The sequence below is a fragment of the Ascaphus truei genome, chromosome 3 (genome assembly GCF_040206685.1).
Source record: "Ascaphus truei isolate aAscTru1 chromosome 3, aAscTru1.hap1, whole genome shotgun sequence".
NCBI classification, from domain to species: domain Eukaryota; kingdom Metazoa; phylum Chordata; class Amphibia; order Anura; family Ascaphidae; genus Ascaphus; species Ascaphus truei.
The window spans coordinates 16,653,952-16,679,712 of record NC_134485.1 but is presented as its reverse complement, the minus strand read 5'-3'; the positions used below and the strand labels follow the sequence as shown (position 1 = coordinate 16,679,712).

General features: G+C 44.7%; 1 protein-coding gene across 13 annotated transcripts in view; it reads right to left on the bottom strand.

Annotated features, from left to right (window-relative positions):
• Positions 1-25,761, bottom strand: part of ZBTB20 (zinc finger and BTB domain containing 20) — an 876,097-nt gene that overhangs the window by 197,468 nt on the left and 652,868 nt on the right. For all 13 annotated transcript variants that reach the window (XR_012800368.1, XM_075593654.1, XM_075593664.1 and 10 more), the window contains one exon: positions 13,284-13,380. The gene's annotated coding sequence lies outside the window, so the exon portion shown is untranslated. The remainder of the gene's footprint in view (positions 1-13,283; positions 13,381-25,761) is intronic.

Sequence of the window (25,761 nt, the reverse complement as noted above, 5' to 3'; positions counted from 1 at the left end):
TCACTGTTACTTACGAGCTTTAAATTATAGCAGTTCAAGCTTCAGTGGCTCACAATCAATCCAAATTGCCAATGGAGGGTAAATGTCCCACTTTTTGACCTAATGTCACGCTATGATTAGAGTGCATTAGATTTCATTTAATGAGGGAGGAGAGGACAGGTTCTGCGTTCAATAGTACTTTAATCACACAGATAATCAGAGAGCCTTTCAGCACCCTTCTTCTTGTTTTATAGGAGGAGGTATTTCCAACTTATCACTTATAAGACAAAGCATTGCTCCTCATCCTCTTCATGGGGCAATCTCTTCCCAATTTTTGTGTATGTGTGTTAGAAACACATAAAAAGCACTGTTACGAGACTGATGTATTCCCACTAAGAAAGCTTTTTAGGAAAGCAAAGGAAAGCAAATCACTGGAAATATACAGAACCCAGATTTTGCTTGTGTAAATATGTACAGTTTGACATTGTAAGTAAATGTTTTTTTTCTAATCTCTGCAAATGATGCAGATTCAGCCTTGTTACAAAGTGTAATGGGCGTAGTTTGAGAAAATGCATGGGTTTGTTTTTTATAACCAAGAGGTGGAGTAAATACATATTTAACAAAGCCGTGTGCAAAGCCATATACTGCAGATCATGTAAGCAAAGAAATGTCTAAAACTTTAATGTTAATATTCTGCCAACAAAACTAACACATCTGCCACTTCCTGTGCACTTGTGCTGCCACTTCCTGTGCACTTGTGCTGCCACTTCCTGTGCACTTGTGCTGCCACTTCCTGTGCACTTGTGCTGCCACTTCCTGTGCACTTGTGCTGCCACATCCTGTGCACTTGTGCTGCCACTTCCTGTGCACTTGTGCTGCCACATCCTGTGCACTTGTGCTGCCACTTCCTGTGCACTTGTGCTGCCACATCCTGTGCACTTGTGCTGCCACTTCCTGTGCACTTGTGCTGCCACATCCTGTGCACTTGTGCTGCCACTTCCTGTGCACTTGTGCTGCCACTTCCTGTGCACTTGTGCTGCCACATCCTGTGCACTTGTGCTGCCACTTCCTGTGCACTTGTGCTGCCACTTCCTGTGCACTTGTGCTGCCACTTCCTGTGCACTTGTGCTGCCACTTCCTGTGCACTTGTGCTGCCACTTCCTGTGCACTTGTGCTGCCACTTCCTGTGCACTTGTGCTGCCACATCCTGTGCACTTGTGCTGCCACTTCCTGTGCACTTGTGCTGCCACATCCTGTGCACTTGTGCTGCCACTTCCTGTGCACTTGTGCTGCCACATCCTGTGCACTTGTGCTGCCACTTCCTGTGCACTTGTGCTGCCACATCCTGTGCACTTGTGCTGCCACTTCCTGTGCACTTGTGCTGCCACATCCTGTGCACTTGTGCTGCCACTTCCCGTGCACTTGTGCTGCCACTTCCTGTGCACTTGTGCTGCCACTTCCCGTGCACTTGTGCTGCCACTTCCTGTGCACTTGTGCTGCCACTTCCTGTGCACTTGTGCTGCTGCTTCTCCTGCTTCACTCCGCCATGCTGACTTTGATTGAGATGTAAGAATCTCTACCGGTCCTATGCCCACTGCTGCTAGTGTTTCTCTACCTGGCATCTCCAATGATTAGTCATACAGTTACTGTACCTGATTTCAGCAATAGTTACTCACCCATCCAGGACCCAAGGCGTTAACACAATAATGGGTGCCTTGTACACAGCTTTAAAGACACCAGTTTAGCTGTTAAACGGATATTCATTTGCAGTATGCTTTTCTCGCAGGCAATGAATTAGTGTAGCTTGCTATAGTTTTATCAGCGAGAGGTTCTGCAAAATCCATATTGTAATTGGATGTATTAATTGCTGCAACTCCTTTTTTCTGCCATGAAAACCACTTAAATCAGAGTTTGTGCAACACAGCCATAAAATAAGATATGAAAACAGGTGTCCTACTTTTGATGCAGCAATTAATAAACAAAAGAACATATGACACACGAGGCTATGTGGCATGGCATTAATAAAGGAGGTTACATGCAGGTGTTATCCGAATTCTAATGCAGCTTTCCCCACAGCATAATACAGTTTTTCTGCTAAATTCCTGAATACATTGTCATGACGATGGGATCCTTCTATTGTATAGTATTTGTATAGCACCAGCCAGTGTACGTAGGGCTTTATAGAGATACTATACCAGACATAAGACAGGGCAGAATGTACGTATGTATATCTTTATTTATTAATTTACATACAGTAGGGCTTCACAGCAGTAATACAGAGGGGTGCGCTGGGGAGAGGGAGAGAGAGGTGTGCTGGGGAGAGGGAGAGAGAGGTGTGCCGGGGAGAGGGAGAGAGAGGTGTGCCGGGGAGAGGTGCGCTGGGGAGAGGGTGAGATGTGCGCTGGGGAGAGATGTGTGCCAGGGAGAGGGAGAGAGGTGTGCCGGGGAGAGGGAGAGAGGTGTGCCGGGGAGAGGGAGAGAGGTGTGCCGGGGAGAGGGAGAGAGGTGAGCCGGGATATAGATGTGCGCCGGGGAGAGGGGGAGAGAGGTACGCCGGGGAGAGGGAGGTGCATCGGGAGAGAGAGGTACGCCGGGGAGAGGGAGAGAGAGGTGTGCCGGGGAGAGGGAGAGAGAGGTACGCCGGGGAGAGGGAGAGAGGTGTGCCGGGGAGAGGTGCGCTGGGGAGAGAGGTGTGCCGGGGAGAGGGAGAGAGGTGTGCCGGGGAGAGGGAGAGAGGTGTGCCGGGGAGAGGGAGAGAGGTGAGCCGGGATATAGATGTGCGCCGGGGAGAGGGGGAGAGGGAGGTGCGTCGGGAGAGAGAGGAACGCCGGGGAGAGGGGGAGAGAGGTACGCCGGGGAGAGGGAGGTGCGTCGGGAGAGAGAGGTACGCCGGGGAGAGGGAGAGAGAGGTACGCCGGGGAGAGGGAGAGAGGTGTGCCGGGGAGAGGTGCGCTGGGGAGAGAGGTGTGCCGGGGAGAGGGAGAGAGGTGTGCCGGGGAGAGGGAGAGAGGTGTGCCGGGGAGAGGAAGAGAGGTGTGCCGGGGAGAGGGAGAGAGGTGTGCCGGGGAGAGGGAGAGAGGTGTGCCGGGATATAGATGTGCGCCGGGGAGAGAGGTGTGCCGGGGAGAGGGAGAGAGGTGAGCCGGGGAGAGGGAGAGAGGTGAGCCGGGGAGAGGGAGAGAGGTGTGCCGGGGAGAGGGAGAGAGAGGTACGCCGGGGAGAGGGAGAGAGAGGTGCGCTGGGGAGAGGGTGAGATGTGCGCTGGGGAGAGAGGTGTGCCAGGGAGAGGGAGAGAGGTGTGCCGGGGAGAGGGAGAGAGGTGTGCCGGGGAGAGGGAGAGAGGTGTGCTGGGGAGAGGGAGAGAGGTGAGCCGGGATATAGATGTGCGCCGGGGAGAGGGGGAGAGAGGTACGCCGGGGAGAGGGAGGTGCATCGGGAGAGAGAGGTACGCCGGGGAGAGGGAGAGAGAGGTGTGCCGGGGAGAGGGAGAGAGAGGTACGCCGGGGAGAGGGAGAGAGGTGTGCCGGGGAGAGGTGCGCTGGGGAGAGAGGTGTGCCGGGGAGAGGGAGAGAGGTGTGCCGGGGAGAGGGAGAGAGGTGTGCCGGGGAGAGGGAGAGAGGTGAGCCGGGATATAGATGTGCGCCGGGGAGAGGGGGAGAGGGAGGTGCGTCGGGAGAGAGAGGAACGCCGGGGAGAGGGGGAGAGAGGTACGCCGGGGAGAGGGAGGTGCGTCGGGAGAGAGAGGTACGCCGGGGAGAGGGAGAGAGAGGTACGCCGGGGAGAGGGAGAGAGGTGTGCCGGGGAGAGGTGCGCTGGGGAGAGAGGTGTGCCGGGGAGAGGGAGAGAGGTGTGCCGGGGAGAGGGAGAGAGGTGTGCCGGGGAGAGGGAGAGAGGTGTGCCGGGGAGAGGGAGAGAGGTGTGCCGGGGAGAGGGAGAGAGGTGTGCCGGGATATAGATGTGCGCCGGGGAGAGAGGTGTGCCGGGGAGAGGGAGAGAGGTGAGCCGGGGAGAGGGAGAGAGGTGAGCCGGGGAGAGGGAGAGAGGTGTGCCGGGGAGAGGGAGAGAGAGGTACGCCGGGGAGAGGGAGAGAGAGGTACGCCGGGGAGAGGGAGGTGCGTCGGGAGAGAGAGGTACGCCGGGGAGAGGGGGAGAGAGGTACGCCGGGGAGAGGGAGGTGCGTCGGGAGAGAGAGGTACGCCGGGGAGAGGGAGAGAGGTGTGCCGGGGAGAGGGAGAGAGGTGTGCCGGGGAGAGGGAGAGAGGTGTGCCGGGATATAGATGTGCGCCGGGGAGAGAGGTGTGCCGGGGAGAGGGAGAGAGGTGAGCCGGGGAGAGAGAGAGAGGTGAGCCGGGAAGAGGGAGAGAGGTGTGCCGGGGAGAGGGAGAGAGAGGTACGCCGGGGAGAGGGAGAGAGAGGTACGCCGGGGAGAGGGAGGTGCGTCGGGAGAGAGAGGTACGCCGGGGAGAGGGAGGTGCGTCGGGAGAGAGAGGTACGCCGGGGAGAGGGGGAGAGAGGTACGCCGGGGAGAGGGGGAGAGAGGTACGCCGGGGAGAGGGAGAGAGAGGTACGCCGGGGAGAGGGAGAGAGAGGTACGCCGGGGAGAGGGGGAGAGAGGTACGCCGGGGAGAGGGAGAGAGGTGTGCCGGGGAGAGGGAGAGAGGTGAGCCGGGGAGAGGGAGAGAGGTGTGCCGGGGAGAGGGAGAGAGGTGAGCCGGGAGATAGATGTGTGCCGGGGAGAGGGAGAGAGAGGTACGCCGGGGAGAGGGAGAGAGGTTTCATCGGGGAAAAGGAGCTTGCCCTCAAGCTATTCTGAGTTTGACGGGTCGGCTCTAACAAGCCCTTTCTGCCTATTGTACATACTTATACCTGTATAACACATTGTTAACTCATCTGTGCCATTTATGTCCACATTCAATGGAACTTAAAATTTGCTTTTGTGCATCTGATAGGAAATCACAACTCCTTTTACAGCAACGATTTATCAAAACATAGCTTGTGATGTTGTTATACTTTTTCACCAGAACTCAAACGCCCGCGCTGATTCCAGTTACTCATCATATTTTGAGCTACATCAGAAAAGGTGGTTTAGTCATTAAATCTCAATACCAAGTAGTCATTTCGCCAACAGCATCTGTGATCTTATCCACTTGAGTTCCGGCTTTTTCAGCCAGCAAGAATGTGGAGAGCATAAGATTGTTCTACACTGCGCATGGCCCTCGAGTACTATATAACAATAAGTGTATAACGCATACAAGCCCAGGATGGGAAAATCAACCCCTGTCCCAGAAAGCTAACAATTCAAGTGGTCTGTTGGGAACCTTACAGAAACAGCAGAAGGTAGAAGTGCGGTGGATGGGCTGTGCTTGACCACAATGGTTAGTAAGAGCCTCTTTCTAGAAGTGGAGATCGAAGAAGCAGGTCACCAATAGCTCTGATTGCACTTAGCCAATCTATATAATAAACCAGAAAGTAAATCAACTCATTTTAAATACAGTATATATATATATTTTTTAAATTGCTTTGGTAAAAACGCCCTTGTGATTCTAGTGTCTAGTTGATAAGATATGAATGTAGCAGGCATTACTGCATCCGTTAACGCAATGCATTGTGCTTATGCGTTAACAGTAGTGCCATTGAAGACTGTGATTAAGGAGATAACACGTGTTATTTAATGCGTTATTATGTGCGTTGATGCACGTTAACAGGGGTAATAGTGTCTGCTATATCCGTAGAGACTTGTAAAAACTAAAATGCTACCCTCGAGATATAAGCAGGGAAAAGCTCTGAACAAGACTTGCCTTTTAAGTGAGGAGGTACTTTGGTATGGATGCCATAGCCTTTTATCAGAAGGTTGGGGAACATCGGTATTTCAATAAAATAAAAAAATGCATGGGACAAATACCTGGGGACTATTAAAACAAGAGAAGCCAGTCAATTGGAATATACTGTAGGACTACAACCCTGCTTTTCGCCATTATCTCTTAGCATATAATGCTCCTGCTGCAGCCAGGGATTCTGGGTAATGACATGCAAATGAGCAACAGTGTCGGCTTTTACTTCATGTTCATTGTAACATGGATGCTTACAGTATAAGCATATTCCTGCCGTATTACACAGCTTTTCAGCACAACTGGGGTTAAAGAAGTGCAGAGCCAGTAACCCTGCTCACAGGCATGCCGTTTCAACCTTCTGCTATCTCTTCAGTATGAGGCTGGGTACACTGGCTCTGCAATGTGACATATAATGTGTGGTTGAAACTAATTCCAATAAGTATATAATGTACAAAGCTTTGCAGTATAACACCATGGACTTCACCAGATCTTCCACCATTATTCATCAATCAATGGATCATACCACTGAGATGCTACATCCCACAGAGGCACAACATGGGGAGTTTGGGCCATCAACAAGATAATTGTTACACTAACCGCAGCAAGATGCAGAATAATGCCAACAGCTGGTGCTATAAAATTGCTTTTAAAGAACCATATTCATTCACGGGAAAAAATTTCAGTTTGCTACTAGTGACATGAAATGCATAGTCTCTAATTATTCTGATCAAGACAGGGAAACACAACACAAACTTTAATTGTGTTTAACTGATATTTAATCAGGACTCACTGAACTGCAGATTAAAGCTGAAATTCATAAGCCATAATTACCCGATCGTCACAATCTTATGGTCCATGTTCTCCTTCGGTCTGGGTTTCTGGCACATTGCCCTGTATTTCTTCTGTCAGTGTTAGCAAGGGCGCCTAGCGCAGGGGCGGCCGACTGCAGTCCTCAAGGGCCACACACAGGTCAGGTTTTCAGAATATCTCTGCTTCAGCACAGGTGACTCAGTCATAGTGGATCAGTCATAATGAGATGTATGATGTAAGGTAATGTACTGCAGGGGGGGATCAACTCCAGTCCTCAAGACCGCCGTCAGGTTTTAAGGATACCCCAGCTTCAGCACAGGTGGCTCAGTCAAAGCTAAAGCAGGGGTATCATGCAAACCTGACGTGTTGGTGGCCCTTGAGCACTGGAGTTGGCCACCCCTGGCCTTGTGGTTTAAGATAAAACCCACAGTCTTTCCCCTTTTACATTTTGGATGCTATCACACTGTATCTACAGTGTTATTTTGAGAATCCCACTTTTGCTCCTAATGTGCTCACCTTCTCCCTATAGATTCTCCAGTGGGAACCCCTTGGTAATGAGCATGTAGTGTATCATTCTTGTTATCTCACCACCACGCCAAGTAATCTGGGATATGTTGCTCATCGTTAATCTATGCAGAGAGCGGGTCTGTGAATCCATCAGACGCTTAGCAGCTCAAGTTAAAGCAACACTGCATGTAATTCATCATACCAGCGCGAGTATTTTATTTTAATATACTTGGTACTCTTATCTCTCGGAGAAATAGATTTGCTTATAACAACCACTGAAACCCTTTTTGGTGCAAAACCAAACTTTCGGAACATGATCTACCAGTAATACAATATCTGAGCAGTTTCTCTGCAGGGTGTGGGAGGCAATAGAGGTTTGTTAAGGACAAAGTATTCAAAGACAGTGGGTCCTGGCATAAAAACCTCCCGTAAACTATGATTATTTTTGGATATTTGATATGCTGCCACAAGATTCATTCAGGTTATGTTGCATCCATTTTTTGTTCTAACTCAGTCTTCATTCAAACATTGTTGGAGTTAGGTGGTATTTGTTACATTACCAGATGAGATGGGAAGTGGATTGTTTCAATGTTAGAATCCCACTTATCACTAGTAACTTCAGTGCCTGAGCACGGGGCGGCAAATCTGGAACGGTCTCAAATTGTCCCAGGGAAATACGGTCAGAGTTACCTTAGATGATTTAATATTCCACTTGTACTTTGCCACACGCTGCACAGCTATGCAGACGCATATTATATGCATGATCTCTCTTGCTGCTATAACAGCATCAGCCTCTTAAGAACATGTAATATAGAACACAAAGTTATGCAACATAAACAGCCCCTGCTCTTTTACCTTAACGAAGGCCGTGTACAGCAGAAGCTGACCTTGGTGCTTTCTACATTTTGCCATGTCAGAAAATCCCGTGCGTTTAAACAAAATGCTCTTATTTTGAATGACATCCAGACGTGACAAGGTGAGTCGCCCAGGCCGACTGGCATACGTATGATTGTCGGAGTGAGTGGCCAATTACCGTCCTGTTATTTTATATATTTATGTATTTTTACAGCTGTTGAAATGTAGTAAAATCAGCATACAGCCCGACACCAGCGAGGACCACTTCTCTACACTGGACTGATGCTTCTTTGATGAGAGGTGAAGGGCTTACATCTGCATTATTTTGAGGGGCAATCTCTAGAAGATAAAGGAATTGGTTGCACCAAAGCTCATAAACAAGTGTCTATTTACTCCAAAGTTACGACGATGCATTGAACAAAAAGATAAGACACCTATTCAAAAGGTGAGATCCAACAAGATTCCCCACGTTCGCTCAGTACCATAATATGAAAAAGCTTCCTTAGGATAATATTTTTAAACTAAAGCGTGGGATCTTAAGCATGGTATGGGATCTCACTTTTGTTATTTAACTCCTACATCTCCAGAGGGTAGCAAAAGTGTTCGATAAACAAATATTTCTTTATAATGCAATATATTAATTTACAGAGAACTCAAAGCCTAAACCCATAACCTTCACATGTTAATATAAAGAATCTATTGTGTTTTCCCTGTAAGGACAATCTGAAATTGCAGGGCTAGGATGCATGTCCTTAAATCTTATCTTTCATACCACTGGAAAGATCGTTCCTTAACATACTTTGGTCATACATATTACTAAAGATCCTGCTGACCAACACACAGAAAATGACCCCACCTTGTGTAAGACACTTCGAAAAGATTTGAACTCATGAGATAAATTGGAGATTTCCTGGATGGGTAGAATTGCCACAACCAAGTTGAACATACTTCCCGGATACCCTTTTTCAGGTTTCTATTCTTCAGAGAGATAAATGGATATTGAGACTGGCAGTCTCAGGCTAGAGCTTCACAACCTAAACAAACATCTTCATAGATACAGCAACAATGAATATGTCCATATATGTAGTGTTGAAGAGAACTTGGTTGTTTTCAATCCAGGTGCAAGTGAGTATACATATTACTGATTGATAGTCTGATGAACAGTGCCCCTTAGTGAAATAAGTGTTCAACCTCATACGGTAGTTATACATCAAATAAGGGTAACAGCAGTGTTATCAATTGAGGGGAAAGAAGGTATGCGAGCGGTGGGTAAGCATGCTAGGTCCCAGATGATTAGCGGACCCTCTCCAATCCACCCTCTCCTTAATGCAAACACTTGTTTTGCCCCCTCCGTTTCAGTCAAGTAAAGCTTTTTTGTACATGAACCTTTAAATTGATAAGAGTCATATAATGATGAAAGTCAGTACTCGCTGCATCAGTACACGGATGAGCAATCCAAAGTCCATCGGCGTGCGTGCGTCTCCAGGTAAGCAATGCAGGTGAAGAGCCCGGACAACCAGGCAGAAGAGAGCACAGCCCGTAGTTAAAAAACGGGAAAACAGAATGAAATGCGATAAAAAATGTATATTTATTCTTCACAGGGAATCATCCACAACATAGGCGTTGTATACGGATAGTCCTCTTACGCGTTTCGCGCTCCAGGTGTTTTATCAAAGAAATGCTAGCCTTTTCTTAGGCTAGTCACTCTATGATAAAGCGCCTGGAGCGCCAAACGCGTAAGAGGACTGTCCGCATACAACGCCTATGTTGTGGATGATTCCCTGTGAAGAATAAACCTACTGTACCTTTTTATCGCATTTCATTCTGGTTTCCAGTTTTTTTGCCTACGAGCTGTGCTCTCTTCTGCCTGGTTGTTCGGGGTCTTCCCCTGCATTCCTCAGAGAGAGTCGAATATTTGCCAATCAAAGATAAATACATGTATATGGTTCGGGAAGAAATGAAGAACCCCTGTCTATTTTACAGAGACCAATTTTAAAAGGTGGTTTGGCCCTTCCTAATGTCAACTTTGATATAGCAGCTGCACAATTTTCAACCACAGTATACTGTAATGGATTGCCGCGCAAAAGAAATCCCAGACAATGGGTGGAAATTGAACCCACTGTCTCTCACTCCACTGCAACATTTACTTTGGATTCTCAACTCAAAACACCCCAGAGAAATGTTTGACATTCTGTCAATTTCTTGCATTCTATTCTACTAGGACAAATGGATATAAAAAGCGGGTCTAACCCAAAACCCATACCCAATGCTCCCACTATTCTCCAATCCACAATTTCCAAATGGATGTGATTACATAAATGGATCTTCTTGGCAAGAGACAGAAATTACAAGACTATTAAAAAAAATTTTTAATTCTGGAATATTAAAATCTTTTGGTGAATTACAAACAAAATATAATTAATCTTCCTAAATCTGAATTTCTCCACTTCCTACAACTATTATTCTCTCTCCCTCCCCGTCCTCCTCCCCTCCCCTTCCTCCTCCTCCTCTCCCTCCTTGCTGCTGGGGATGTCTCTCCTAATGCTGGACCCAGCCATATATACACACACCTGCTCTCACCCACACCTCACTGCCACCTCCCTACCTGCTAATGGTGTTAATCCATCTAATTTAATACCAACCAACCTTAAAACGCACCTCTCAAAAGAAGCATCCCAATAGCCTGCACTCGTGGCTACTGTTCCACACCCACAGTCACTCCTACCAACTATTGTCAAGCAAGCACTGTCATCTACAACACTTATTCCCTCACCTGTAAATCTCCCATCATACCAGTTAGATTGTAAACATTCGGAGTAGGGATTTCCTTTCCTATTTTCTAACTTTGCTGCGCTTATTGTATTATTATAATTACCTGTATTGTATTGTCTTTGTAAATCACTGAGTACACTGTCGGTGTCACCCCCCCCCTGAGAAAGACCCCATTTGATTGAAACGTTGGATTTGTGTGACTTATTGCTGAATATAGGTTTTTTTGGACCTTACTACTGAGTGCTGTCTTTATTTTTATCATCACCACTGATGGTAAAGTATTCACTTATTTGACTTTATGGACATTAGCACCGGACTGATACCTATTACTATTGGAGTGCCAGTGACGGCCTTCTCATATGTGTTGTGTGTGTATGTATATATATATATATATATATATATATATATATATATATATATATATATATATATATATATATATAAAATAATCTCTTACAAGACATGTATCCAGATAAATAATTATATATAATTCATTGGGAAAAATAACGACGTATGAGTATACCATTAGAAGAATGGGAAGCCATATTCACAAACACCTCTAAAACTTTGATTTGTACTAATATAAAAGAGAATGGATATAAAATCCTACTCTGTTGGTATCTAGTACCAGATAGATTACATAAAATATATCCACAATATTCCAATAGAAGTTGGAGAGGATGTGGTAAAGTTGGTACGATGTTTCATATCTGGTGCCAGATCTTTGATTTGATCGAAGAACTAACCCATCAAACAATTTAAAGTAATCCATTTACAGCATTATTGTATAAAAAAAAAATCCCAAAACATACCTAATCGTTGCCAAATATTGACTTCACACACATTATCGGCCACCAGATGAGCTATAGGTAACGTCTGAAAAAAGGAAGAACCTCAACCAATGACTAGGATTTTACAAAAACTGAAAGAAGTTGTTTGTATTCCTCCTGTGACAGGGCCTCAACCTCTATTTAAAAGGGCTTCAATGGAAAGCCTGTATGAGTCCAGCAAGGAGCTGGTTAATTGCAGCTACAGACAATTAGAGGAGCAGAAAGGTATTTACGGTGATTGCTGGAGGGGCCTCCTATATTTAGTCTTCACAGTGTGACCCCCACCATACTGTACATCTCAAAACCAAAAAATCCAAATTCTCATCCACGATCTCCTACCCCGAGACTTTACTGGGCTGTTCCTCAAATATACAATTTCCTTCACATCAGACTCTCCCACTCTTTAGACATTTAAAGGTGACCTGAAGACTTCACTTCTCAAAGAAGCATCAACATCAGCCTCCAGATATGCCTAATACTTTCTCACCTGCCTCTACCATAATACTCTTCATCTGCTACAAAGAAAAGAGTGTACTAGCTGCCACACGTGTAGCAGGCTTCATTGTTCCCACCACAGTTTTATCAGAGTTTCTATAGCATTCAATGGCCGAGTACAACATATCCCACCACAAGGGAACAAAGCCTGTTACATCTGTGCTGCAGCGTCACAGAAAGTACTGTAGCTTTTGGAAACACGCTCCCATGGCCCCGTATGTCACCACGGTCGCTTTCTTTTTGATTGTAATCTTCATGGAGAAGGCCCTGTTGTACTAGTGTAAGAGTGGCAAACTCCAGACCTCAAGGGCCACCAACAGGTCAGGTTTTAAGGATATGCCTGCTTCAGCAAAGGTGGCTCAATCAGTGGTTCAGTCAACCACTGAGCCATTAATTGAGCCACCTGTGCTGTAGCAGGGATAGCCTTAAAATCTGACCTGTTGGTGGCCGTGCAGGACCTTGAGGTGTTGTCCACCCCTGTACTAGTGTATGTTAATTATAATCTTGTTACTGCAGAATATGTTGGCTCGTAATATTATTAATAGTAAATCACTTTCTCTTAACGAATGAAGCGTGAATCAGATTTTTTTTTTTTTTTTTTGCTTCTCATGAAAACCAGGTTTTGGGTATATTGGTAAAATAAGCGAGTGTCCAGTAAGTAGCAATCTGCGCTGGGTGCCACCTCCTAGTGCCTGTCAGTTACACGTGACAAAGTTACTTTAAAAAAGTGGATCAGTAAATACCAAATTCAATCAGGAGTCTCATTTTTATCACTACTAGTAAAACATTGGTAAAAAAAAAATGAACTCTGATCTAACAAATAAAAAAATACTCAGAAAAAGCTGGAACCCCTAGCTAAACAATAAGACACACCCTATAATAATGAATATAATAGATCTTATTACATTAAGGAACATGACCATGAAAGATTTGCTTATCGTTGACTTTAGCTTTTATTATGGTTACTATTGTAGGTATTACCCTCCTAATCTCCTTTGACCATGGCTGTAACCTATAATCTGGATGCCCTACTGCATATATGATACCCCATGCAATTTCCTGATTTATTCAACTTTTCAAATGGAACATTATTACGTCTGAATAAGATCTCCCTGCCAAATTGCGCAAGCGGTTTTGGCAGAAGGATCTCTGTTTGCTTGTGGTTTAGACTTCTGATTTCTAAAGAAGGGAAATGAGAAGGTACCTCTTTAATGCGACAGGTCTTGGCGTTGGAGAGCACAGCTCGGTTTCATTCCTACTCTCTCTCGCTGTATCACAAGCATGGATACATCCACCAATCTCTGTTAGGTCAGCCAGCAATCACCAAGGAGAGGACAGAGAGAAGAGAAGAGGGGAGACTTGATTAAACAAAGACTTGTTGTGTACAAACAGATGTCCAAAAATATGCATTTCCAATTTATGTTCCATTTGGCTAGCCAAGAGAACTCAAAATCCAACCATATAATTATAAAAAGGGATGTGTGTGGTTATATATATATATATATATATAAGTATATATATACTTATTACAGTAATCTCCCTCTCTCCTTATATACCACAAAACCACTTAACCTATTCAAGAAGTGGTGAGAATTAGATCATTTTTAAACAGTTTAACATTTGCATGAGAACCACAATCTCACATTACTGGACATAAAAAATAAACAAAACCTAAGGGCCCATATCTACTAAGCAGCCTTCTGCCACGGGTCTTACTGCAGAAATGCTGCTCAGCAAACACAGCCCAGCGAGACAAATAGAACATATCTGATGCTAAAACTGGCTGCAAATAATATGCTTTTTTGTTGCAATATTTCTGCATAATGAATACGCCGACAACTCACGATTTTTACTGCATCAAACTGCTTTCCTTTTTGGGGGGATTATGCATGTGGCACAACTTGCAGTTTAATGAAAAAGCCCCTTAGGATCCAAAACATTTATAAACCGCTACTGCATCAAAGTGGCTCAGACATGTAAACAGATGATGTTACTAAGCACGACTGACATCATTTAACCCTCTTGACTCTGAAATTTGCTCGGAACAGAGAAACAGTATTTTCCTTCTGAAATATTTAACAAGCTCTTTCTATTGCAGCCATTCATTGCTCGGCTGTGAGCAGAGACAGTATAGGACTGATAAAATATTAACAACGCTCGCTTCCATCGCAGACATTTCGCAGAGGCTGAGGTTAGCCGGCTGTCCCCTTTCGCCAATGCTATACCTCGGATAAACACCAAAACCCCAATGTGTGTGATCCATAAGCGCTTTATTGCCAGAGGGGTAAATCAATGCATTGCAGGCCCCTCTGGCAACGACAGGGTTAAAAGAGCAGTCCACCCCCCAGGTCCACAATGAACCAATGGCAATGACGTATTTAAACCTTTGAGTGCCAGAGACAGTGTGGTCACGTGACTGCTTTGAACGGCAGTCACATGACCGCGGGGGCTATTTTGTACTAAACCAAAGAGCAGTCCTCCATTTTCTCACTGATCAGATCGCGTCGTGTCCTCCAAGGGAATGCAGGACGCAATCTAAGCGGCACCAAGATCCTCCATTGGGCATGACACAGTCACTGGGTGCATTGGGCGCTGGAGTGCCAGTCCCCATGACGTAGTGACTGCGGCCTGGGGCGCCCAAAAAGTTCAAGGGTTAAATCTGGGTTATTGATATTTTGTTTAAAAAAAAGAAATAATTGCTGTAGTGCGTTTGTAGGCATGGGAAGCTGAAAGTGGGGGAAAGTTATCTCTCTTCCATTAGCTTCTCTCTAAGGCCGCGCTTATAGTGCCGTCGATGGCGACACGACAGGCGACGTCACCCGTCGCCATAGGCCAAAGTTATATTTCGCTGGGTGGCGGTGTCGCGGGTTTCCGGCCAATTGATTGGTTCAAGGGCCGTCACATGAGGCGACAGCCCTTGAAAAATAAAATTTTGCCGGCTACCAGTTTTCGCGACGGCGACGTCGCATTGTCGCCGTCGCGCTTACTATAAGCACACGCTGCGGCGGCAATGCATTTGTTTTTGGGCGACGTCGCCATCACCGGCACTATAAGTGCGGCCTGAGGCTGGTCTCTGGTATTGAGGGGATTGGGAATGATTATGGCCATTACTTCCCCAACATGTGTTTGCAGCTTGCACACTGTATGATCTGTAGTAATGGGGATAATGAAGCAGGACTGCGGATCTGTGGTAGACATGCAGACATCCTCACGGGTTCTCTTTATATGTCTTCTTGTTAACCACCACAGCCTAATAATGCGCGGAAACCCCATCTCCAGTACTGTGCGGCAGACCCCTATGGCAGTCAATGGGTACATGGCTGTGGAGTGATGAATAGCGCTGACATTACGCCCCCAGTTGTTAATAAGGTATTAGTCTTGCCAGTTTTTAATAACATCAAAATTAAATAAAAACATGTTAGATGGGCAGTTTTCAGCAGTCCCCTCCAGCAACGCATGTATTGTAACGTGCTGTCTGCATCTAATATATATTAGCCATCCTCTAGATTAACCCCCTCTGGACTGCTGGGCTATGTAATACATTAAGGGTCATATTTACAAAGCTGAACTACTCCATACAACTCCTAGGCCATAAGGTCTCTGAATAGTAAATATGGCTAATTGTGTGATTGCTCTTCAATGTGCTTCATTCCCATTCTAGGTTAACCCATTCATTGCTAGACGAGGTGGAATTCATTTCTCTGCAATGGGCACAATTACAATAGTCCATTTGATGGAGCTGCAAAGTGTTTCCATTGTACTACAACTCAAGGAGCTTCGAATCTGGGTCAGGATGAATCATAGGTGGAACACACAGCCTATGTACCCCTGAAATATTTCCAGGGCCCATACCAAGCAGTTGAGTGGTAGCGAGTGGTTCCCTCATCCCAACGTAAGTCTACAGACGTTTTAGAGACCAACACCATTTTCATCCCACATCTCCCTGAAATGAGACTGTGCAGGTTGGCCAGGATGTCTTTAACACTTTGTCTGTCTCTGTACTGTAAACATCTGATAGCACTCTGGTCATAGGGACGTTTCAAGAATGCCTTTTGAATTTGGGCCGTTTGGTCACAAATGCTGGAAAGAGAAGGGGATCACCTTCCTTTCCACACTGCCCAACATGTGACAGGACCTTTTGGGCACATTTCGGGTGTAAATGTGGGAGATTTCTAAAAATGAAATGGACTTGCACTGGAAAATATTTCACGAGACGAAGTAAAGAAAGATACAACCCTCATCTTCTAACCAGGGAATCTCCTTGAGTAATACGGAGGGAGGACCAGTGAGTCCCATTGTCTAGGTACGGAGGTGGACTCCGTAAAAATGATCACTTGACACTTTGGAAGAATATCTTTGGAACTATGACACTAGGCCTTTTTACATTCAAAAGGTTATAATGATCTCCAATATGATTAGACCCTTCTCAAAACCAGAATTGGAACATTTTAACACCGTTAACACTTTGAGTTAGCTGGAAAGTGTGTAAAATATGCCAGTAGTTTCATATTTTTGACAAATACTCATATGAAATAATACAAATGGCTACCCTATTGTTTTTGCTTTATAACCCAGCCATGATCACTTCAATTTTGAGATCACTACCGGATGCTTTCGGATTTCCTCATTTATCGTTGAGCTCCTAGGTAGTCCCAAAATCATCAGGCATTATATTTGATACCATATGTATTTAAGAGCTAGGCGTTTGACCTAGATTTTGATTAGCTAGTTAACACAATTACGAAAACAAATGTCAAAAGACAAATTGGGTATGTTATATGACCAAGTACTTTCTCTTTCACGTGATGTATGTAAGATGGAAGCACGGTGTGTGAGACGCCATCTGTAACACTGTGCCTAATCTTTTAACTGCTCTACTGGTTTAATAAAAAGGACATGCAGGGCCAGAATGATAAAGCCACCGATACAATTATATCAGCGAGTGGAAGAATTGATATGTTGTTTTTTTCCTGAGCTGAGACATATAACCAGATTTCACCACGATGCCCCGAGCCTCAGGTTTGATAAAAGTGTTGCTGCTACATTTACAACATCCATATTTATGGCCCTGTGAATGACATCAGATAAACAAAGGCTGAGAGAACAAGGGGGAGCCGAGAGGAGGGGGCGCAACGGTTGTTATGAAGCTGTGAAAGGATTTGACTCTAATATCCGTTAGCTCGGGCTCGTTAAGGAGACGGTGAGTGCGTGATGTCTGGCAGGCGCTACATCTAAGTGCTGTTGCTGGGGCCCCCTAAATATTGACAAGACGCCAGAATCCAAGTAAAGTATTGATGCAGGCAGCCGGCCCCAGCAGCAGACACCTCTCAGACACAGTGTTTAAATGTCACAGATTAATGAATTTTCATGAAACAGTGAGACAAAAAAAAAACATGATCAAAAAGATTGTTTCCACAGCAGCCGACAGCGGAGTACAGTATGCAGCGTCCTCCTAACACAAAGGGAATGGCAATGGAGAAGACATCACATGCTGGCCAGACATTAGCCAGGGGAGGGTGCGGGCTGGGTGGGTGGTGGATGCACAGAATAGATTCTCAGTAGACAGTAAACAGTAACGAGAACCAGGCGTACACTGGACAAATACAAGGACAGTGATTGCAGATACAGTGGAGTGTACAACTTTGCTTTTCAACCTGTTTCTCGTTATTAAAATAAGTATACACGACACAATAAAAAAAAGTATTGCCACAAAAGCAGCTTGTACCCAGTGTACAAGAAACAGAGACTCCTGCTGCAAGACTTGGAGAAATATCGCGTTTGATGTTTAGTCGTTTAATGATCCAGAGGGAAGGTTCGGTGTATATCGGGACATATTTACGAACAGTCTACCGCCATAAGGCATCTTCCAGCGCTGGAGGGGACCGTACTGCCCATTCAAGTCAACTGGCTGTAAGGGGTCTTGTAGCACCGGAAGGGTCTGACGGCAGGAGTCCCATGGTATATAAAAATAAATGAGAGCAGCTCTATAAACTTCATACACCACGTTGTAGAGATCCTCTCTAGGGGGGAAAAAGCGCCGCACAGCCGAAATGAAGCAATGAAGGCTGATGTGTAGCAGTAAAAAAAAGCTTTATTTGCACAAGGTGCAAGCGGATCCTCTGACGCGTTTCAGCCTGTCAGGCCTTTGTCAAAGAGTGATCCGCTAGCATCAAAGACATCCAGTTATAGAATGGTTAAACCGTTACACCTGTTCGTGTTGCCCAATAAAGTGAGCAACAGGTGTTTATCATCACACGCCCATAACATGGATGTCACTGAAAAAACAACGTTAAAAACAAAGAAAGAAATGACCAAATCATCATTGCTAACAGCATATATATACACTTACTTTACTGGGGTTGTCCATAGCCTAAGTCCCAAGATCAGACTTTACTACTTTATCCTACCAATAAGCAGGACTGTGTTTATTGCTGAGCGCCTGGTGGGTTAATCAATCAGATTCACCCGTTTAATACATTCATACACCACATCATGTAAGTGTAATTATAAAATGGGGTGTCAAAAAAGGGGAAATACCAACATTCATGTAGTTTACAAATGTAGTGCAGCCTGTCAAAAAAGACAAATATTAATCAAACGAGCAGATCAAAGGACTGCTAAAAAAAAGGGATGATTAGAGTATATATTCTAAATAGCCCTGGTTAACGTATCAACATTATTGAAGTTTTTTCTTATAGCAGCTATTACAAGTGACATTTTGTAATAAGGAAACACTGTGGTGTTCTGGTGGATTGGGAAGCGCGGTAATGTGGAACCAAGAGCAAAACAATGGAACTTTAAGGACACGGTATTCTCCTTGTTCTTCCAGATACAGAGACTTTCTGCTAGGATACTTCAGCATGCATGTTTAAGGGCCGTGCGCGAACGCGCGTGCCGCACGCTTTTTGTGTGTATAGTGAGGTACTGTATGCATGTGTGTGTGTGTGTGTGTGTGTGTGTATGTGGGTATATATGTGTGTGTTTGTGTGTGTTTAAATACGTTTCTAAATAAATTAATACTTTAATAAATGTTTTAATAACATTGTACACACACACACACACACACAGATTTTCAGCGGCGGTAGCGCCGCAAATCCATTCTTTTTCTCATCCTCTCCCCTGTCGCCCGGTTCCACTCTCCCTGCCGTGCGCACGGCACCATTATAGAATGGCTGACTAACCTCCGCCAGCTAAAACTGCTGCACGCGCGCACGGCATAGCTCGCGCACGCACTATAGAACCGGCCTGACTAAAGAGACAGTATTCACAGGTACAGAAAACAAGGCAGGGGTTTGGATGGTCAGCAGACCTGAAAAAATGCACTAACACCTCACCTGTATGAGAAAATAAAAAAAGATTTATTAAACGACATAATAAAAACAAGGAACAAAAAAGGGAAAGGCAAGGGGAGTATTCACAGGTAGACAAAACAACAACAGAAAAGAAGGTGAAGTTTACAAGAAGTCTAATAGCTTTCAGCCTCTGTTTGCAGGCACAGCTCCCAGGGTCTCAGTCAGATATCCAGCAAGAGGAAACCCCATTTCCTTTAAATATCCTCTTAAATGAGCCGCACCTGACTTTATCTACCTGGAGCTGGCTGATTACCTCAAGCGAGGCTTTGTCTGCAATCCCTGCAGCGTTTACACAGCGTGGCAGCAGAGAGTGCCGGGACTGTTACACCACTCGGGCTTCCTAATGTGTGGGGCTTATACACCCTATCCCAGGGGTTTATTCATGAAACTGCGGGTTTGCGTCTCACTGTATTCATTAAGCAATCACCGCTTGTCAATAATGTCTTTTTATTGACGTGACTTGTTCCCGAGAAAAAGAGAGCAGCGTTGAATCAAATCAGATGTAAAGTGCATGCAAATGAGATGGGAAATTGTGAGATTTTTATGCACAGATCATTTTTAAGGAACGCTGCAAAAACACCAGATTTGTATCCTGTCAAATTGCATGTCTTTTGCTGCAGTTTTTGCCTTGAAAATATTGGAATTCAATGAATACGCCCTGATGTATTTAGGGGCAAAATCACAGTGACAAATACCATCTCCCCATTAGCTACAAGCAATGCCGGTTTATTAATCCAGAGAACCTATTACAGGATTATACTGTATATATAAAACATACATCGCCCAGGATTAGGAAAACAACTTGCATATACAGTACAGTAGATATGTAGATATAGTAGAAATATTCATTGCTTAAAGCAGCAATACTTCTTTCCAACTTTCTTATTTGTATATGTAAAGCGCGTGACAATGTATAATTCTACATTCTTACCAAAACCGGTAATCGTTTGGAGCTCCTGTTATAAATCTGTAAAAATCCTGATTGTGTGACTAACATAATGGCTGCTTCAGTCAGGGTAACTCAGCAGCTACAACGTATCCTTATATTACTAAAGTAACATTATTTATTGTTACAGTTTGCAGCTCAAACTGCTGGGAACATTTGCAACAAATGATCACAAACAGGAAAGTGTTGCAAAGATCTTGCATTGCTGGGGAGGTGGGCTAAAACCTGCTAAAGAAATCAAAGGATGCTTTAAAACTCATTAAAAATGGCATTAAGAGGTGAGTAAACTTTTAAAAAACAGTCACTATTATCTAATCCTACAGAACTGATTTTTTTAAACCCATAAGATTTCATATGTTTTGCTGCTTTAATAATAGTGACTGGACAGTTACTCTTTATGAACACAATGACAGAGTTGGATCGCTCTTCTTTAGCAGCTTCTAAGTGGACACATCGCTGCCTTTACTACAGCACTTCATCTGCGACCCTGGAAATGTGTACAAACTCTAGAATCACAGCTCGACTATTATTCAGCTACGGAGTCTTTGACAAGCCTCATAACCTGATACAATTCCAATCCTCAAGGGCCACCGACAGGGCAGGTTTTCAGGCTATCCCTGCTTCAGCCCAGGTAACTCAATCAGTGACTCAGTCGAAGACTTGTTTTTTTTTTTTTTTTTTAAAGCTTAGATCACGTCCTGCGTTCCCACGGAGCCCAGGATGCGTTCTACCCTGTAGGGAAAGGGCAAAGGAGGACCCCTCCTGTTCTGTTTCCAGGATAATGGGCACAACGGGCACATCAACTTACTGTGCCCTGTGCCCCTCTGGCACTTAATGGGTTAAAACAGACAGTCCTGTTGCCATAGGTGACCTCTAGAGAAGTCATTTTTACATGATACCGACGACCTCCGGGCTCCCCGGATATTTGTGCTGTTCACACGAGTACTTGTCCGTTGGACACAAAACGGTCATCAGGGTCAAACTCGCTTCAGCAGCCAACAAATACACCACATCTTTGGGAGATGACAGTCTTTCTAATGATGATCCATATGTCCATGTACAGATGTAGCATCCGTTATTGCACCTTTATCACACGCTATCATATGACCACAACGTTTGAAACCCCATGAATCTGCCGGGAACAGCACCGCGCGATTTCACAAACGCATTCCGCAAGAACGCGCGTTAAATCGCATGGGAATGGATTCTTTAAAACGACTTCTAATTAGCAGAGGTGTGCGACACTGTACATTCACATGAGCTCGCAAGCCATACGAAGTGTGCCCTTTCGGAGGCGTGAAAGAAATCTGCGACTGCGTCGCTGAGCAGTCGGTCGGGGTGCGCTGCAATTTTGTGCAATATGCTTGTTTGCGAAATTCTCTAATATCGCCAGATTCGCTTAATGCTCAGAGTATACATAGGGCACATACACCCTGTTTCGCTCAGTGCCTGGCGAGGTTTTACTTTAGCTAATTTGGCAACCTTATTAAGCAGTTGAGGTTTGTGAAACGTTTAAACTGGGTATCACATTTTGGGGACACACCTTAAAATGTAGCAAATGCATTTTGGACAGTTACTCAGTAATTAGCACAAAGATGGGGGCAGGGGGTATTACACAATCATTGCACTAGAAGTTAACACCTTCACTGTCAAAGAGCCCCATTGAGGGCTGTAGCACAAGTTTAGGGGGTCTATTCATTAAACTGTGAGAATGGCGAAGCCATGTGAACATGCGCTGAAACACACGGAGGTGACATTATGGGGCTTTAATGTGTTCCTTTAAGTTTCCGAATGAAAACCATCAATAACATTTCTGACAAACTTTCTCACTCCTGATCTGTATTCCCATTACCCCAGACTTTAGATCTGGGACCTGCCAAGCTGCTGGAGTCCTGCCAGATTGCTAAGGGGGTTTTGTCAGGCCATCAAAAGTGCACTTGTACTGGGAGTAAATACACCAATCACACAGTTTTCACGTCAATTAATGTGGGTTTTGGATACACGTTCTATACTCTCCCGAACGTCATGTCCATTGTGTCTTTTATGTATTTACAGGCTACACCACATGCTTTGCAATGTGTTGCCTACATTTCCAGCAAAAAATAACAGCTCTTACAGAAGCCTGCAATATACTAGAGATAAAAAGACCACTTTTGTCTTGCAGTGAAGCAGTTAATACGCAGCCAATTCCTTCCTTAACGTTATTAATTCAACTGCAATAGTAACGAGTTTCCATGCGGTAACGCCCAATGAACACTATGTATGTACTTCTTTATATACTGTAGCGCCATCCATATATATGCGCGTCACAGCAGTGATACATGTAGCCTCATAATATAACACATAATGGGAATAAACGGTTCAGACATAAAAGTAACATTAGAAAAGCCCTCCCTGCCCTGAAGAGCTTACAATCTAAGTGATTGGTACACTATTGTAGTTTAATGAATAATCCGTTTTAAAGAAGCAGCACTCCCCCCCCCCTCCCCCACTCCAAAAAATGAATTTCATTTTTTAACCCTACTTGGTTCCCTAATGTCCCGGAACCGCCCTAGTTTAAGAACAAAGACGCACTTTTTTTGTCGTTTTTTTTAAAACAAAAGCTACAAAACATGCCTACCGGGGTGACCAAAAGAAAGCCACGATGTCATCTCCCGATCATGTGGTGGATTTCTATTGACCAGAGGAACAAGCTTCGACCTCGCTGCCAATTTACACCTCGTAATGCGTTGGAAGTAGAAATCAACACTCCTGGTGGATTAACGTTCTGGGTACGCCATGGCGTAACATCACCACGGATGGAACTCTAGGCCCCTTATATTGTACAGAATACGTCATGCATGAAATGGTCGTTTTCTAGGGGGAGATAGTGTTTACCGCAGAACTTTATGGGAACAGGAATGGAGTATTTTATTTGTTATTATTTTAATTATCATTTATTTATAATGCGCTGATATATTCTGTAGCGCAGTACAATAGTGTGGGAGCACAAAAACGAAATAAAATAACAAACATTAGCATACATTGTAACAGTAATATTCTTGTCTTCCAGTTAAAGGATGAGCGCTCGATGAACAGGTGATTTGTGAGAAGAAAAAAGAGAGAACCAATAATAGTGTAGTTGTAATGAAAAATATTCTATCCAATAAATACTGTGTTGGTCTCACTCACAATGTGCTTCTTATATAGTACAGGCATACCCCGGTTTAAGGACACTCACTTTAAGTACACTCGCGAGTAAGGACATATCGCCCAATAGGCAAACGGCAGCTCGCGCATGCGCCTGTCAGCACGTCCTGAACAGCAATACTGGCTCCCTACCTGCACCGAAGCTGTGCGCAAGCGGGGAGACTATAGAGCCTGTTACAAATGCGTTATTTACATCAGTTATGCACGTATCTGACGATTGCAGTAGAGTACATGAATCGATAAGTGGAAAAAGGTAGTGCTTCACTTTAAGTACATTTTCGCTTTACATACATGCTCCGGTCCCATTGCGTACGTTAATGCGGGGTATGCCTGTATAGCATATCAGAGACCCTTCTCTCTCTGATGGGAGCCCTTTGGTGTGTCCTTCGTTGGGATTAGTAGTATATGTGATAATTCTGACTCAGGGCGGAAATGGCTTCTCTGGCCGCCTCGGTACAGCACTGCCAGTCCCTTCAGTCTCTGGTCCTCCCAGGGTCAACGATTTAACGCGTTTCGCATAAGCTTTGTCAAGAATTTTATGCGAAACGCATTGAATCGTTGAGACTGAAGGGACTGGCAATGCTGTACCGAGGCGACCAGAGAAGCCATTTCCGCCCTGAGTCAGAAACATCACAGGAAGTGACGTATGCGGATGCATGCGTTTCACAGCGGCGTGGAGATCAGACCGGTGAGACGCGCGGCAGATCCAGGGTTCCCTCAGCAGTCCTCTCCCAGGAAATATCTTTTATATTGAAATGTGAGTGTAATTTACTATTTTGCTATTCTGTGCAATACATTACTCAAGCGTTATTATACTATTGCGGCATCTCTCTTCTTTTCACCTTTGATGTCTCACTATATGAGGAAAAGTGACATATGACAGAAGGGGTACCATATATACATACTAATCCCAATGAAGGACACACCAAAGGGCTCCCATCAGAGAGAGAAGGGTCTCTGATATGCTATACTATATAAGAAGCACATTGTGAGTGAGACCAACACAGTATTTATTGGATAGAATATTTTTCATTACAACTACACTATTATTGGTTCTCTCTTTTTTCCTCATACACATCACCTGTTCAACGAGCGCTCCCCCCTTACCTGGAAGACAAGAATAATACAACTGGGACAGCGTACTGTCCCATACAAGGGTGGAAAGCAGCCTTTTACTTCACATATTATTTCACATTTTGTCACTTGTTTGGAGGTGATGGGTTTGCACTAATTGAAGTACTGTGATTAACACTATTAATATTTATAGGTATCACGTCTATCATTTATTCACTTGACACAGTTCACTTTTTATTTATTTATTTAATTAGAAGTGCCTGGTCCACACCTTTTCCTTTATACTCATTGTAACAGTAAGTAAGGAGGGCACTGCCCCAAGGAGCTTGCAATCTATAATGTAGGGTAAGTGGAAACATAGGGTACAGGGGGGATAATAAGGTTGGTGTGATCCGAATTGCAACAGAGCAGCTGTGACATCAGCGAACGGCTGACACCCTTTGGCTGCCGCAATTGGTGCGACTTGTGTGTTCTCATCTCTGAGAGTCATTCACTTCTGTTCATGTCTTGGAAGGCCTGCCCACAACCATGTTAATGCTACACCAACCCATCATGTGGCTCAGATCCGGAAGACTGGTGGCCCTCAGGTTTTGCCGTTTTTTCCCGCACTCAAGGGGCTAAAGCAGTGTGTTTGTTTTGTCGCATTTGGATCAGAGTATTGCATGCAAAGGCGACAATCAATATGAAACGTGTCTTCCTTTTCCACTTTTGGTGCTCCCCGACAGCTGACAGCGCTCCAGAAAAACAAAATCTAAAATATATATTTTTTCATGTCATTGTTAACATGCAAGAGAAGACTTACAGCGAGCAGGAAACATTTGGATAAAAGATGAGTAAACGGTGTAAAGTAGGGAGGAAAAAACATCGCCAAAATACAAGCTACAGAGATTGAGGGGAGATATTTCCCTGTTCTGAGAGATGGGGCTTTCAGAAGCAAGGTTTATTAAACTCTATAATGCAGGCAGGTGTCAAAGGTATTTTTTTTTATGTACTTTCTTAGCCCGGGCTTGTGCGTGCCAACTGATTGATGCAGCGGGCTATTTTTTTGTAAAACAGTTGCTGAAAGGGAGGAAGCAAAATAGCGACACACTCATTATGCTCAATTCCCTGCCCATGTGCAG